We start from the raw sequence: 16,443 nt of genomic DNA on the forward strand, positions 1-16,443 counted from the left end.
AGCACACTGGTAATATTCATTCATTCATACCTGTGGGCCTATTCATTTTATTTAAGCTACTTACAATTCATCAAGTGAAAACTTGATGTCAACCTTTGATTATGTTGCAGACATTCTCAGAGCACAAGCAACAGCCAGCAGTCACTAACCAGAGGAGCAGTCATTTCAAATAAATGTCCTGTAATGGTAGGCCTAATAGTAATCATTCTCATTTTGCATGGGTGCTTGTTTTGAAATCCACATTAAATAGTTTCAATACATAATTACATATTATGTAATGAATGAGGCAGAGTCTCATCCATCCCACCACCAGAGGGAGCTTTCTCCAGTATATTGACTCTGCACTTCCTCGGTGGTTCTTCATGTTATCACCATATATAAACACCATTTGGACCTTCTCTTTGCGAAATATTGCCAGTTCCACTGCCTTACTAAGCATTTTCTTTACTATTGTGTTTGCCTTGTTGTTATGATTACTTGCCTGCCTTTTGACCACTGCTTATTTGGATTTCGGACTTTGGACTGCCTTATCGATTGTACTGTTCGGACATCTTTGCCTACTGCTCCGCTCCTTCCACTCTTGCTTTTATGTTTTATACTCTAATTTTAACTTGAGCCTATCAGAACAGTGCTCAAACGACACAGCTTGAATGTCAACATCTAATCTACAAACTTTCTGGAATACAACTTGACTAACAAGAGGGAAATTATCGTCTAAATAATCCTCCCGCTACCAGCTGCTTACATTCCTGAGATGGGAAAACACGGCTGTGAAAATGGCTTTGGATTATATTGATTTAGAATCTCCCTGCTACACAAACTGCCACAAACGTTTACAAAAGATTGCAGTTCTTGAAACAAAGTTACTTGTAATCCGACCAGAACTGCCGGATCACACAGGACCACTTCATTGTGGACCCTCACAGCATACAGCCAGTGAGTCCCATAAATTTACTCCAGCTACTGTTTTGAGAAAAGAACAAATTAAAACTTGAAAATCAGCGTGAACAATGGCATAAACAAGGTGCGAGACCAAAGGGTGCTCGCGGGGTCAGATCACGAAGATCACACGCTGCTGCATTAGCGTTCTCTACCCCAAATACAGCTCTGACTCAAATGCAGCTTCAGAACAGATATGAAGTTTTCAGTAATATGAGTGAGGAATCCCCAAATGTAGTCAGACGGAGATCGCATGACTCAGCAGCTAATTCTGCACGGAACAGAGGCTCAAGGCCAACTAGACAGCGGCATTCTACTCTGATCGCAGCCGAGATAAGAACATTGATTGTTAGAGATTCAATTAATAAAAATTTTAGGAGCAGAGCTACAATGATATACTGCTATCTGATATAAACAAAGAACTTGAGAACATATTAAGGAAACATGAGACAGCAAAACGGATTATCATCCATGTGGGGAAGAATGATATTTGGAAGGAGCAGTCAGAACTGCTCAATAGAGATTTCTGTGAGCTCTTGGAAACAGTTAAAAGATTGAAGATTTAGCCGTTCATCAGTGGACCACTCCCTGCAAGAGGGACAAATATGTTTTTAAGGCTCCTTGGTCTAAATGCATGGCTGCAGAAAACATGTAACAGAAAAGGACTGAATTTCATTGACAACTTCAATCTCTTCTGGAACCAAAGACAACTATTTACATCAGACGGCTTTCATCCAAACAAGCTTGGTGCAAAAGTGCTAAAGGACAACATCTTCTTCTCCCTCCATCATCCATCAGCTGTGTATGCCACTGAACTCAACCCAGATGGCACACATACACCTAGCAACTGTCCGAATGACCACAGGACCTCAAATCAGCTCCTGAGTGGACTTGTGGCTGATGCATCCTACAAGGACAGCGATAACACCACGCAGCCACAACAACCACTGATAACAAACAAACTGCCGACTGCGCCCTGCACACTGAGCTCAACATAGGCAGACTGTGATGCATCAGAACAGCATCAAGTCTCAGCACTTATGGATGATCTCTGACCAGACACGTTCTCATTGTCACCTTGCTCGCCTCGCTTGAATTTTTCAAAAAAGATGGAGGAACTGGTGTTTGCTGGGACTAAACTCTCACACTCCATTGCTGCTAGCCCCCAGTTAGCAACCAAAAATCAGCAAGTGTCATTTGGTGACTATTTGTTTTTTTGAATATCTAAGTATAGCACTAAAAGGTGCTCCACGCATTTTACTGATCATTATCTACAGACCTTCAAAATATTCTCCAACTTTTATGGATGATTTTACAGAGCTGTTATCAATTGTAACCTCTGAATTTGACTATTTTACTATTGCTGGAGATTTTAATATTCACATTGATAATCCTGAAATCAATGCTGCAAAAGAACTGATGACTGTTTTTAACACTTTTGATCTGACTCAGCATGTTCAAGGACCCACACACAATCGTGGACAAACTCTTAAACTACTTATAACTAAGGGTTTACACATTCCATAGACTGTTGTTAAGACTGTTGTACTATCTGATCATTTCTGTATTTTCTTTGATATGTTGATCACTCCAGCAATTAAAGACAGATCTGTCTCTGTCAGAAAGAGATGCATACTGAGCAGTTTATGAAGGCCATACCGCTAGCACCGAGTTTATCTGCATACTCTTTTGTTTCTCTCTTTGATTTGCTTAACTCTAAAGTTAAGAATGTCATAGATGACATTGCACCTGTTAAAGTCAGGAAGATGACTGGCAGACAGAAAGCACCTTGGAGAAAATCAACAGCAATTCAAATGATGAAAAGACAGTGCAGAAAATCTGAGCGTATGTGGAGGAAGACGAAACTAGTAGTCCATTATAATATCTATAAAGACAGTCTTCATGATTTTAATGTGGAACTAAACACTGCTAGGCAGACTTTGTTTTCAAGGCTTATGAACAGCAATGTAAATAATGCTCGTACTCTCTTTGCAACGATAGAAAGACTCACAAACCCCATTAGTTGGATTCTCAGTGAACTACTCTCTGAAAGCAAATGTAATGAGTTTGCTCATTTCTTTACTGATATCAGAAAGGTAATCAGCTCATCCAATCAGCCAAGTTGTGTCGACGTCAGACAAGCTCAACCACAATTTAAGAAATCAGACATTATGAGACGGGCATACAACGATCTCTGTGGTCAGCTCATCCAAACTCCGTTTCATTATGCGCTACCCTGTTCATCTTTATTTTAACATTAATGGATCAGACTATTCTTTCCACTGCGCACAAGATGCAAAGGCGTTTCTCAATGGACTGGACTAGTCAATGATTTTTATGAATGGATGAGAGGAGCGCAGTTTTCCATTTGTTTACATGGGATAAACACACGAAAAGACGGATGGTAAAGACTTTCGCGCCTCAGTAAAATACTTTTTTGCCAACATTTTTTCTACTTGCGTTGGGTTGATGTGGGGGGTGTTGTGTGTTTGTGGCAGTGGGGGGTGGGGTGGGTGTATGTGTGTCAGTCTGAATGTATGTCCGTGTATGTGTGCGCGCCCACAGACACACACGCACGCATTTTGCTTTAGTTTTATTTTTATTTAGTTATGAACTTTAAATGTTGTTGCACTTTAAAGGGGTCATGCGTTATGGCTGCTTAGTTAAAGTTACTGTTATGTAAGAATTTGCACAATGGGAGTGGGGAGGTTTCATAATTATTTTCCATCCTTCGGTGTGATGTGTCTTTTTTCACATTCTCCGTACATTTGCATTTAAGATTATTAGTGTGGGTGGGAGGGATTTGTGTAATCATGTTTGTATTTGATTTTGATAAAAGGGTGGGATGTTTTTGGTCTTTTGTATTTTTTGTTCATCATAATGACTGTTCTCTGTGTTGTTCTGACAACTCAAAACCATTTCACATTAGGATTTTTCGCTTTATTATGCCTATTTCAATATTTTGTTAACATTTGTTTATGAGTTATATAAAACTGATCAGCCTTAATGTAAAAGGCATTAATCACGTTGTTAAAAGGCAAAAACTTCTCTCTTTTTTTTTTTCGAAAAGAGAAATGTCACATTGCTCTGTTACAAGAAACCCATCTGTCTGATATAGAGCATATGAAAATGCATAGAAACTGGGTTGGCCAAGTTTACTTTTCCTCTTATAAATCTAATAGTAGAGGAGTTGCCATTCTTAATCATATAAAAAATCTTTCCTTTAAAGTTGAAAAATCAGTAACAGATAATGAAGGTCCCTACGTACTTCTTTTATGTTTTCTGTATGGGAAACATGTGTTGATTGGTTGCGTTTATGCTCATACAATATATGAGCCTCAATTTTTTTCTAAATTACTGGCTGACATTTCTTCTTTTTCATGCTCTCTAACACTCTTGGGAGGGGATTTCAACTGCGTTTTTGACCCATCTATAGATCAATCCCCCCAAGAGATATCAGACTAAAGAGAAGTCTTAGGCTTTTAGAATTTTGCAAGGATCTGGAATTGTTTGATGTTTGGAGATTATCACATATAAAGGAGAAAGACTACTTTCTACTCTCAGCCTCATCAATTTTTCTCACGTATTGATTTATTCTTAATATCGCAGGGGTTCTTGGACAGAACAAAGGACTGTTCCATCGGGATTAGAACTTTGTCTGGCCACTACCCTATTGCAATGACTGTTTGTCCACCTTATAGAGATCCATACAGCAGACAGTGGCGGCTTAATCCATCATTACTGAGCTGTCCGGAATTTACACAATTTCTCAATCAGCAGTGGCAAACCTTTATAGAAATTAACAAAACACCTGAAATTAATTCGTCAGTCTTATGGGAGACAGCGAAAGCATACTTAAGAGGTGTAATTATATCTTACACCTCAGTCAAAAAGAAAGCAGCAATGCAAAATAAAGAGGAACTTGAAAGGAAAATTCAGATTCTGGAAAGAGATTTTAAATTGTCACCTTCCAGAGGGGTGTCCCAACAACTTAATGCAGCCTGCTCTGCTCTAGATCAACTGTTAACTAAGAAGGTTAAAACATCTCTTTTCTTTGCCAGACACAGACTCTGAGTCAGGTAATAAACCTGGTCATCTTCTTGCTCGTCTGGCTAGGGGAAGAGACTAATGCAATTTCATCCTTAAAAGACACCTCTGGGGCTCATAGATTTGAAAACAAATGCATAAACAAAATTATGAAAGAATATTATCAAAATCTTTACTTATCAGAATGTCATTCAACAGAGCAACGGACCAACGATTTTCCTAATGGCATTAGACTCCACTCTTACAGCAGAAGAGCAAGCGGTCCTATGTAAGCCGGTTATAGAAGAGGAATTTCTCTTTTCTATAAATTTGCTAAGAATAGGGAAGGCCCCTGGGCTAAATAGTTTCTGCCCAGAATTCTTTTTTAAAAAATGGGTAAAGAAGTAGTAGGAACACTTACTGAAATGTTTGCAGGTTCATTAAAAATTGGTCACCTTCCACCCACTTTAAATTTAGCAAATATTTCTTTAATTCTTAAACAAAAAAAAAAAATCATAAATCAGCCCTCTTCTGTTTGCATTGGGTTTGGAACCTCTAGCAGAAGCTCTCAGACAGAATAAAAATATAAAGGGTATATTTTTGCTGTTTTTATCATCACCTAAAATATCTACACCAGCAACACTTTCATTATTTGAAGAATTTAGTTTAAGTTCTGGCTATAAAATTAACTTCAATAAATCATAAGCCATGCCATTAGGTAATTTCAATACTGAATCTATAGTAAATTTTCCTTTTAAATGGTCAAAATTCTGGATTTGTTTATCTCGGAATTAAAGTGTCAACTGTCTTAAATCAACTATGGAAACTCAATTATGCCCCAATTGTTCAAAAAGTAAAAAAAAAAAAACTTAAACCGCTGGCAAGCCCTTCCCTTTTCACTCTTTGGTAGAATTAGCTTAATTAAGATGAATATTCTCCCCCGATTGTTATACCCTCTTTAAATGACACCCTTATGGTTAAGCAGGAAAGCCTCTACCCAGCTTGAAAGTGCTTTTTCTAGATTAAATTGGAATGGCAAAAAAACCTAGACAAAAGCTTAAATCTCTGCAGATGCCATCAGAGCTAGGTGGATTAGCTCTGCCGAATATCCAACACAATCTCACGGCAATTCGTAACTTTTTGATTTAGTGGCTAATTCGTATGAATTCGTACGATCTAATTCGTACAATTTAGTACGATTTGCTCATCCCCCAATGACGGTTGGGTTTAGGGGTGGGGTTAGGTGCCACTCCTTTTTAAAACGTACAATTTCGTACGACTGAACTCGTACGAATTCGTACGAATTAGCCACTAAACTGACAAAACTTAAAATACTTACATTTTCTCGTGAGATCAGGCTGGAATATCTTTTATTATAACTGGGCTTGCCATGCCAGACTCATTTGGGAATGGTTGAGATCGTATTGTGACCTATGCCCCAGTCTGTCTGGAGTTTGTTTGCTTGTCCACACAAGTATGAAGAGACAGTGAAGAAAAATCCAATACTTTATAGCTCTATTATTTCTAGCTCAGATTTCCAGGTTTTTGGGGAGAGGGGAAGCTATATTTATGTTAAAACCGATTTATTTGAATCAGGACTTTGTCCCTGGCATAGGTTCATCTCTCTTCAAAAAATGGCACACATTTGGGATCTTTTTCAACACAAATCGAGGCTCTTGGAACATTTCAAACATGTTTGATGCTGTTCAGGATTTTAAATCGGGCTGATCACTGCTTTGATAACCTGCCCTCCAGCCTACAGTCGCATTATCGAAGAGAAGAGCTGAGGAGAATCGAGTCAGTTTTAATAAGTAGGTTTTACGTTTTGTTTTGTTTTTTATTATCATTAATTAGCCTATTTGTCTATTATTTAATTTATTATTTGTCATCTGGGTCATGAATAACTTACCGCACACAGAATAACGTGTGACTAATGAAAAAAATGATAATTCAAGATTATAATATATTAATATAATAATAATTATAGATAAAAATTATTAAGATAAACTGACAAGATTATTTTCAGTTCGGTTAATGAAAATATGACAACATAGTGTTCATTTGCTTATCACAGGCTTTAGTAAACTTATTTGCAATTAAATTAGTCAACCACTGCAGTAATGGTGATCCACATCGTGGTGGCCATTAGCTAGCTTGAGTAGTTGTTTATTTTATAATATGAAATAAAACATAATTAAAACACATCTTGACTTTGTGAAATTATGCAGCATTAATCACTCCCGCATGGATCCCGCAGCCGTACAGGTTTTGTCCCACGAAGTCACAGCTCAAGCTCAGGTATCAACCACACATCAGCAACAGTTATCTCATTTAACCCAGCTAACAAATGAATTGGTGAAATCACTGCAAAACCTACAAGCTGCTCCCACAGCGCAACTCACCGCCAACTACTCTCCAAGTCAACCATTTGTTGCACAGACCCAGACTGTTTCCGGGGTTCGTTTGGCATTCCCCGATAAGTTCTCAGGTAACCCAGCTAAATGCAAAGGCTTTTTACTTCAGTGCAAACTGTTTATCGCCCAACAGCCCCACCTGTTTAAGGATGAGAACGGTAAAATTGCTTTTGTATGTTCACTGCTCACGGGAAAAGCATTAGACTGGGCTACTGCAGTTTGGCCAGACAGCACCCCGATATTTCCCTCATTTAACGACTTTCTCAAACGTTTTTGCACTGTTTTCGATCATCCTGAGGGTGGTCGTAATGCTGGTGAGGAGCTTTTGTGTGTTCAACAGAGAGATCGTCCTGCAGCCGAATTCGGTCTGCATTTCCGCACACTGGCAGCGCAAACGGGCTGGGCTGATGATCCTCTTAAGACACTCTACAGGAAAGCTCTTAACCCGGAACTGCAAAAGGAGATGGCATGTCGTGATGATGGGAAAACATTGGTCCAGCTCATTGAACTTTCAATCAGGTTAGACAATCTGCTTTGCACCCGTAATCCCTTGTGCTCTGTCATTCCCAGTCTTGTATCTCCTGAGAATCCCACTGAACCCATGCAACTGGGCAGAACCCGACTAACCCCCGAGGAATGTGAACGAAGACGGAGAAATCATCTATGCCTATATTCGGTCTTTCAGGTCATACGAAGATCCTGTGTCCCAACAAAGCTCCGCCCAAGGCCCTTCCGGTGAGTGCCACCACCGTGTTCATGACCACTAATGATGTTCTGAGTGTACCCGTTTGTTTAAGATGTGAGGAGATTGAGATCTCGACTCTGGCCATGGTCGATTCAGGAGCCGCTGGCAACTTTATTAATCACACATTTACCACTACCCATTCCATTCCTCTAACCTCCTGTAATTCTTCCCTAGCCATCACTGCTATAGACGGGCGCCCCCTGGGGGAAGGACACATAAAATTCCGAACTCTGCCAATCTCTCTTCAAACAGGCTCTCTTCATGAAGAAAAACTCTCCCTTCTAGTGATTGACTCTCCTCGACACACCGTTATCCTCGGGTTACCCTGGTTACAACTTCATGACCCCCAAATTTCCTGGAAAAATCGTGAGCAATAATTGCTTTAACCAGTGTCTACATTCTATCCTCCCTTTCCAGATTAACACCATTGCCAGTATTGAAGACCCTGAATTATGTCAAGTCCCTGAAGCTTATTTCGATCTCATCGAAGCCTCTAACAAACAGAAAGCTACTAAGCTCCCGCCCCATCGCGAGTATGATTGTGCCATTGAGCCACTGCCAGGTACAACGCACCCTCGTGGTCGCATTTTTCCCCTCTCTCAACCAGAAACTGAAGCCATGAATACTTGCATCTCTGAGGAGCTGGAGAAAGGCTTCATACGACCATCCACTTCACCTGCTTCAGCCGGGTTTTTCTTTGTTAAGAAGAAAGACGGCAGTCTACGCCCCTGCATCGACTACAGAGGACTGAATGAAATTACTGTCAAGTACCGCTACCCCTTACCATTAGTTCCAGCAGCCCTTGAACAACTCCGCTCAGCCCAATACTTTACCAAATTGGATCTCCGCAGTGCTTACAATCTCGTCCGTATCCGACAGGGGGACGAATGGAAAACCGGGTTCTCTACCGTAAATGGCCACTCTGAATACCTCGTTATGCCCTTCGGCCTAGCTAACAGTCCTTCCATGTTCCAGGCCTTCATAAATGAGATATTTAGAGACATGCTCAATCAGTGGGTCATCGTATACATCGACATCCTTATATACTCCAATTCCTTACCTGAACATCATGTCAGAGCTGTTTTAAAACGTCTGATTCAACACCAGCTGTATGCCCATCATGTCAGAGCTGTTTTAAAACGTCTGATTCAACACCAGCTGTATGCCAAGATCTCTAAATGTGAGTTCCATCAAACCTGCATCTCATTTCTGGGCTATATCATCAGTCCCGAGGGAGTCGCCATGGATCAGCAGGTCGACTCCGTCACGCAATGGCCACAACCTGAGACCATCCGACAGCTACAATGTTTCCTGGGGTTTGCCAACTTTTACAGACGGTTTATCAGAAACTTCAGTACAGTAGCAGCTCCCCTTACAGCCATGGTCAAAGCCAACAACGCTCGTCTGAAGTGGAATTCAGACGCCATTAGAGCATTCAACCAACTCAAGTCCCGTTTCTCAACCGCACCCATCCTGTGTCATCCTGATCCTAATCAACCATTTGTGGTCGAGATCGATGCATCCAACACGGGTATTGGAGCCATTCTGTCCCAGAGATCTCAAACCACTAATAAACTCCATCCCTGTGCCTTTTATTCCCGTAAGCTCAACCCAGCTGAGAGAAATTATGACGTTGGCAATCGCGAACTCCTGGCCATGAAAGCAGCTTTGGAGGAGTGGAGACATTGGCTTGAGGGCGCTAAACACCCATTCACCGTGATTACAGACCACAAAAACCTTGAATATATGCGGTCCTGCAAGAGATTAAACCCTAGACAAGCAAGGTGGGCTCTATTCTTTACTCGCTTCGACTTCAAAGTCACCTACATCCCCGGTTCCAAGACTGTCAAGGCAGACGCTTTCTCTCGCCTTTCGATTGAAGAAACATTGGCTGAGGATGTCGAGCCAGTCTTGAAGCATCCCTTAATCCTAGCACCCATTCAATGGGATATCGAGAATGAAATCATTCAGGCATCTGAACAAAACCCTACTCCGCAGGCATGTCCTGAGAACAGAATCTTTGTTTCCCCGTTGCTTCGTGGAAAAACTTATTGCTGAAGTCCACAACCATCCCAGTTCCGGTCACCCAGGCAGCACAGCTACAGTTCAACTAATCCAGTCCCGCTACTGGTGGTCATCTATCAATAAATATGTGATCAATTTCATTAACAAATGCTCTTCCTGTCAGATGGCTAAACACTCCCGTCACCGTCCAGCCAGGCTGCTTCAACCCCTAGAGGTCCCACATCGTCCCTGGTCACACATAGCCATTGATTTCATCACTGATTTACCTCAGTCCCAAGGGAAGATCACCATACTTACCGTCGTTGATCGTTTCTCTAAGGCTTGTCAACTAATCGCCATACCCAAGCTGCTGACAGCTCTGGAGACGGCAGAACTACTATGTGAATGTGTATTCCGCTACTATGGTCTACCTGAAGACATCGTCTCAGATCGAGGTCCCCAATTTACCTCCCGATTGTGGTCTGCATTCTTCAAGAACCTCCAGGTCAACATCAGTCTAACTTCAGGCTATCACCCACAGTCCAACAGACAAACGGAACGCCTCAATCAGGAGATCGGTCGATTCCTGCGCACCTATTGTCACTCCAATTAGGCGGCGTGGAACAAATTTCTCATGTGGGCAGAATACGCGCAGAACTCATCTACAGTCATCTACAGGTCTGACTCCCTTTCAATGTGTACTTGGTTTTCAACCCCCTCTATTTCCCTGGTCTGGTGAAACTTCCGAACTCCCAACCGTCGACACTTGGTTCAAGAAATGTGAGGAGGTATGGAACGCAGCTCACACCCATCTAACGCATGCCATCCGAAGATTCAAAGAACAGGCTGATCGGCATCGTTGTCCTGGTCCCACGTATTCCCCAGGACAGTGGGTGTGGCTATCCGCTCGAGATCTTCACCTGAAACTACCCTGCAAGAAACTCAGCCCTAGGTACGTGGGTCCTTTCCAAATAGAAAGACAAATCTCTCCTGTTTCCTTTTGACTGACACTGATTATCGTATCTCTCCCACATTCCATGTCTCTCTGCTCAAGCCTGCTGTTGGTCCAGCCAAGGTGGATAGGGAGGTGGCAGCCAGTGAACAGGGTCCCCCACCTATCATGATTGAAGGAGAGGAGGCTTATCGGATCCTGAGATCCAGATCGACTGGGAGAGGTACGGCCCGGAGGAAAGATCTTGGATCAACCGTAAAGACATTCTCGACCAAACTCTGGTGAATGAGTTCCACTTGCAACACCCGGAAATGCCGGCCCCTCGCCCCCGTGGAAGACCCCGGCGTCGCGATTCTTCTCACTTCAGGAGCCGTTCGTATGAGGGGGGCTCTGTTACCGACTCTGTCCCAGTCATTCCCCTCACTGGCCAGCAGAGATCACCATCCCCGGACTTTTAAGCATTACATCATCCATCTAAACTGATTGTGCACACACCTGAACTGAATCTAGTTAACGACCCGCGCTTCCTATATAAGCCACACTCTAACACCAGTTCATTGCGAAGTCTTGTTTAGCCCTGGCCAGCATTACTGAGTGTTCTTTCCTGTCTGATCTTCTGAGAATAACCCCGGACTGTTTCTGACTGAGTTGCCTTCTGCCTGCCCACGACCCTTGCTTTATACACGGACTCTGAACCACGCTGCCTGCCCTCGACCCAAGCCTGTCTAACGGATTCTGAACCACTCTGCCTGCCACTGATCTATGCCTGGTAAATCACTCTGTGTCTGTCAGCCGCCAGCCCCAAGACCATTATTGATTACTGTTGATGTGTGTTCACACTTTAGTGCGTATTGGATGTTTGACTGTGACTAATAAATACTGCATAATGGATCCCTCCGTGTCAGTCTCCTCGTTACAGTGTGAGTAAACTGTGTATCTGCGTTGTTCAAGACTTTAAGTAAAAGTTATACTGAAAAGACAATCATCTTGTCTTGGTTTATTCCTCCCACGCATCCACGTAAGCCAAAGCAAAACTAGAACACACGACACAACCTAAATAAAACATTGTATTGAATGCTGAAAAAAGGTCAACCAGATTAATATATCATACTGCTTTCACAATAGCCTAGTCATTTATTTTATTAGGCTATAATGTCCAGCACCAGCAAATCAGAATATTCAACTGGACGGCACTTTAGTTTTGTGTTCAGAGTCGCTGCCTCAGTCAATGAAATCCAGTCAAATAAAGCCTACAGCTCTGACTTTCATCTTCTGAGAAAAGGGGATAAATAAGTTTACTACAGCCTGTGATATAAGCAAATAAACACTTAGATTATGTTGTCATTTCTTCATTGTCATTTTTGGAGTTTCTAGCTTCATTTAAAATGATTATTTATTTAATTATTACCGAATGATAGCGTATATTTTACATATTAGGTAACTAAAGCACAAAAGTTTTTCTAAAGCACATCTCTTTCTCTGTTTGCCATGTTGGAGAGAAACAGTCTGCGAAAATGGAGTGCAGAGTGGGTGACCTCGAATACAGCTCTCATCTAATTGGCTGAAAGGTATGAGTTTGCCTGCTTCTGCCAGGACAGTCTCAAAAATACACACATACGTAACCAGGGAGAGTCGTACGTCAAAGAGGATTTGCACATTCTCATTCAGGATGAACTCGCAAGTTTTAAACATTCAAAACTTTTTGTACACTCTTATACATTTGCAAATGGTGTTTTGCATTTGTGAAACGTATTTTATGAATATGCATTTTTGTTTTGTGCATGTGAATTGTTTTTGTGAGTATGTATAAATATTTTACGCACGTGAATTTGGCTACGCATGTGTACATCGTGTCTTTTGCGTGAAATACTTTAGATACTAAACTAGTTCAATAGTTTTCAAACCTTTCTAGGGGCAATGACCTGCTCCATAGACCCTACCAACTCAATCCAGCAAAACTTCTTGTCCTGCTCGAAACTGACTACACATCATATCTTCATAATCAAACTGGATTTCGTGGGTTTCCTCTGGGTGCTCCGGTTTCCACCACAGTCCAAACACATGTGCTATAGGGGAATTGAGTAAGCTAAATTGCCCGTAGTGTATGAGTGTGAATGTAAGAGTGTATGGGTGTTTCTCAGTACTGGGATTCAGGTAGAAGGGCATCTGCTGCAACCATTTGTGGTACATTTTTGGTAAGTTTCCATGGAGTGGTATGGTTTGGTACGCTTTTATGGCCATTTCCACTGTCAAAGGGTACCTAAAAGTGAACTGTACCATACCACCAGGCCCAAAGGGTACCATAAGGTTGGTTTACAGGAGAAGAAGCATTACAAGCATTACAGGAGCATTATAAGGAGAATGAAAACAAAGGAAGCGCCATTTTTGAAAACACAGCCGAGACATTACACCATAATAATATTTACTTATAATAACAAGCCATGGTTGACCCAAGCTCAGACAAACCTTGTCGTCATCTTGGTGTACAGCCACAAAACATAAACAAAATCTGCTGTTTTACAATGCCGTCTAAAAGTGTGAGCGGTTTCACTTTCTCCAGAGACCTCGCGATCGCGTCTATATTTGGAATAACAAACTTCTTTAGCTCATATTAATAAGGTGCTCGTGAACATTGAAGCTCTCTGATATCTGATCCTTTCAGAAAAAGACAAAAGCGAGACTGAAGTGCGAAAAAAACAAAGGAGAAGCCGGAAAGAACAGCAGCAAATGATTCTTTTGCAACCTAAAACATGAACAAACTGCCATGTTTAACTATTATCATCACCTTTTGGACTATTATGAACTTGGAATGATGGAATTACTTTCTAACAAGAGGTTACACGTGCTGCTTAAGATTAAAGACACTTATGAGAGGTTTGCTCTGACTTTGGGCTATACGTCGTGTTGTTTTTGAACCCAAATGAGGACGAAGCGTATGCTGTGTGTAGTTTGTATGTAATTGATAATATATTGGAGACTGTAAGGGTCTATATGTGTTCATATATGTTCATTTATTTTTCATAGTTGCAGACGTTACAGTAGCTATTTAGGTCCCGGCTGGGTCAGTTGGCATTTCTGTGGGGAGTATGCATGTTCCCCCCTATGTTGGTGTGGGTTTCCTCTGGGTGTTCCGGTTTCCACCACAGTCCAATCACATGCGCTATAGGGAAATTGAGTAAGCTAAATTGGCCGAAGTGTATGAGTGTGCATGTAAGAGTGTATGGTTGTTTCCCAGTACTTGGTTGCAGGTAGAAGGCCATCCACTGCGTAAAACATATGCTGGATAACTTGGCGGTTCATTCTGCTGTGGTGACCCCAAATTAATAAAGGGATTAAGCCGAAAATAAAATAAATGAATGAATGTACTTTTGAAAATGATTTCCCTTATTTTAGAAGAGAATTTCTTAGTTTGTTTTCTGCTTTTGTTTTGAGAAATTTCATGACCTCTGAAATGTACAGGTTTAATAGTATTTAGAAAAATAAAACGGTAAAAATAATGTAAAAAAGGTGACAGTTGTAGCCACAGCAGTTGTTTATCATCAGAATCAGTTAAACCAGAAGCACTTCGGGCAAATACATGAAACAAGTTTGACTGCTGAAACCCTTCAGGGTTTTCAGCTCATGTATCTACAAATAAGATTGTGTGAATCCACTGTACTGTAAATCACTATTGTCATATAAAGATACCCAGCTCTTCTTTTCCTCAAATTTACACTCATAAAATAAACTAAATGCATTCATGAATACTGTTATTGCAGTTTGAGTTTTCTGCATTTAAGAGCCTCTGTATGGGCACACTCACACATCTAAACCGTGCCAGTCCTGTTTCGTTGTACGTTTGAGAAGTGTGAGTGCTCTGAATTGGGCTCAAGTGCGGTTCAGTTGGCCGGTCCTGGCCCGGATAGAAGAGATGTGCCAGAGAGTGATTCCCTTGGGCTTGTAGTGTGAGTGCAAAGCAAACCTTAGCCCGAAACTGAAGGCGAGACGTGACTTTCTAAGGGACTGTTGTGTTTAATAATCATTCTTACTGTTCATTGAACGCAAACTGACGTAGTTTATTAAAGACACAAACTCCTCACTGCACGACAGCTGCAACTTCAGCAAACCACCTTATACCTGCAGCACGAGGACTTTATGATTGTTTGTGAGCATCAAAAATGGCAGATCTAATCTGCAAATTATTTGACTGTGACTGCATATCAAACGACTAAAACAATATAACTAAAGAAATGTCAACAGTGATGAGCGAGGGCACAGTGGACACATATTTCAGTATCAGAATGAGAAGGTTTTTGCTTTCTGTGATCCTCTTCCAGAAACACACTCGACATTAAAAGGTGGAAATGAAATCCTCAGAATGTCTTCAGCTCAGCAGTAAAGTCTCAGAAACACAAAGAGATGAGCGACGCATAATCAGACGACACTCATAGATGATATAAAGCACAGAAAGAGCAAACTCTCACCTCAAATAATGCCTGCAAATCTTTCTGTTCCTCCGCTGAACTGTTGAGTTGAACAACAGATCTGAAAATTCTTTTACTTCTGGAAAACACGTCACAACCTGTTTGAGACGTGAGGAAATAACGTCTGAAAAACACAGACACACAAGTAGATAAGAATAGAAGATAGAAATGGAGGCTTTGCTCAGCTGGTAATAGCAATGTTGACAGTACAAAATTAAAGCAGTCACTGTAATATAACAGGTCACTTTTCCAAATGTGGTATATATATATACTTGTTATAATCTCAGTAACACAAGTTACAATGAATGAATTGTAGCCCCAGTTAAGTCTTGTGTTTTATATTGTTCCTGATGGGAAGTGTGTAGAGTTTAAAAGAGAAAAAGAGTAAAAGTAGCACAAAAACAATGATGAAGCTGTTCAAAAGGCTTCAATAAGCTGTATTTTAGATACGTTTCATACAGTATTGATCTCTGTAACACTACAGCAGAACCAGAAAGCACTTCATCACTCTCCATCAGACTCCAGGATGACAGACATGTTGCTCAGCTTTTGAGATTATTTCAGTTGATTTCATCTAAGCCTGTGACTGGAGTCAGTTGAAGTGTTTCTCTTCAGTGATTCTGTTTATTATCAGCAGGTCTTCATCATCAGTGGTCGATCATCATTTAATTGTTTGATTAACTTTAACTCAATGTAGAGAGGGACCAGACAGACTGAGGTGAGGAAATGTTACTCAGAGGAGTTATGTGGTAGTGTGTAATTCAAACACAGCTTGTGCACTGATCTGAGGTATATTTAGCAGATTCTGGAAAACGCTGTGCTGTTTAAACCTTTACAGTATACTGGATCTTTAAGGTATGTTCATCATCATCATATTCTGATTAAACTTTCCTCATCCTG

At 41.1% G+C, this 16,443-nt stretch overlaps 1 protein-coding gene across 1 annotated transcript in view; it reads right to left on the reverse strand.

Annotated features, from left to right (window-relative positions):
* Positions 1-15,650, reverse strand: part of LOC130222861 (NACHT, LRR and PYD domains-containing protein 12-like) — a 66,992-nt gene extending 51,342 nt beyond the window's left edge. Inside the window, 1 exon segment of the mRNA XM_056455428.1 lies at positions 15,544-15,650. The gene's annotated coding sequence lies outside the window, so the exon portion shown is untranslated.
* Between the last annotated feature and the right edge of the window lie 793 nt (positions 15,651-16,443).

This window comes from Danio aesculapii, chromosome 4, assembly GCF_903798145.1.
Source record: "Danio aesculapii chromosome 4, fDanAes4.1, whole genome shotgun sequence".
In the NCBI taxonomy this organism is placed as follows: Eukaryota; Metazoa; Chordata; class Actinopteri; order Cypriniformes; family Danionidae; genus Danio; species Danio aesculapii.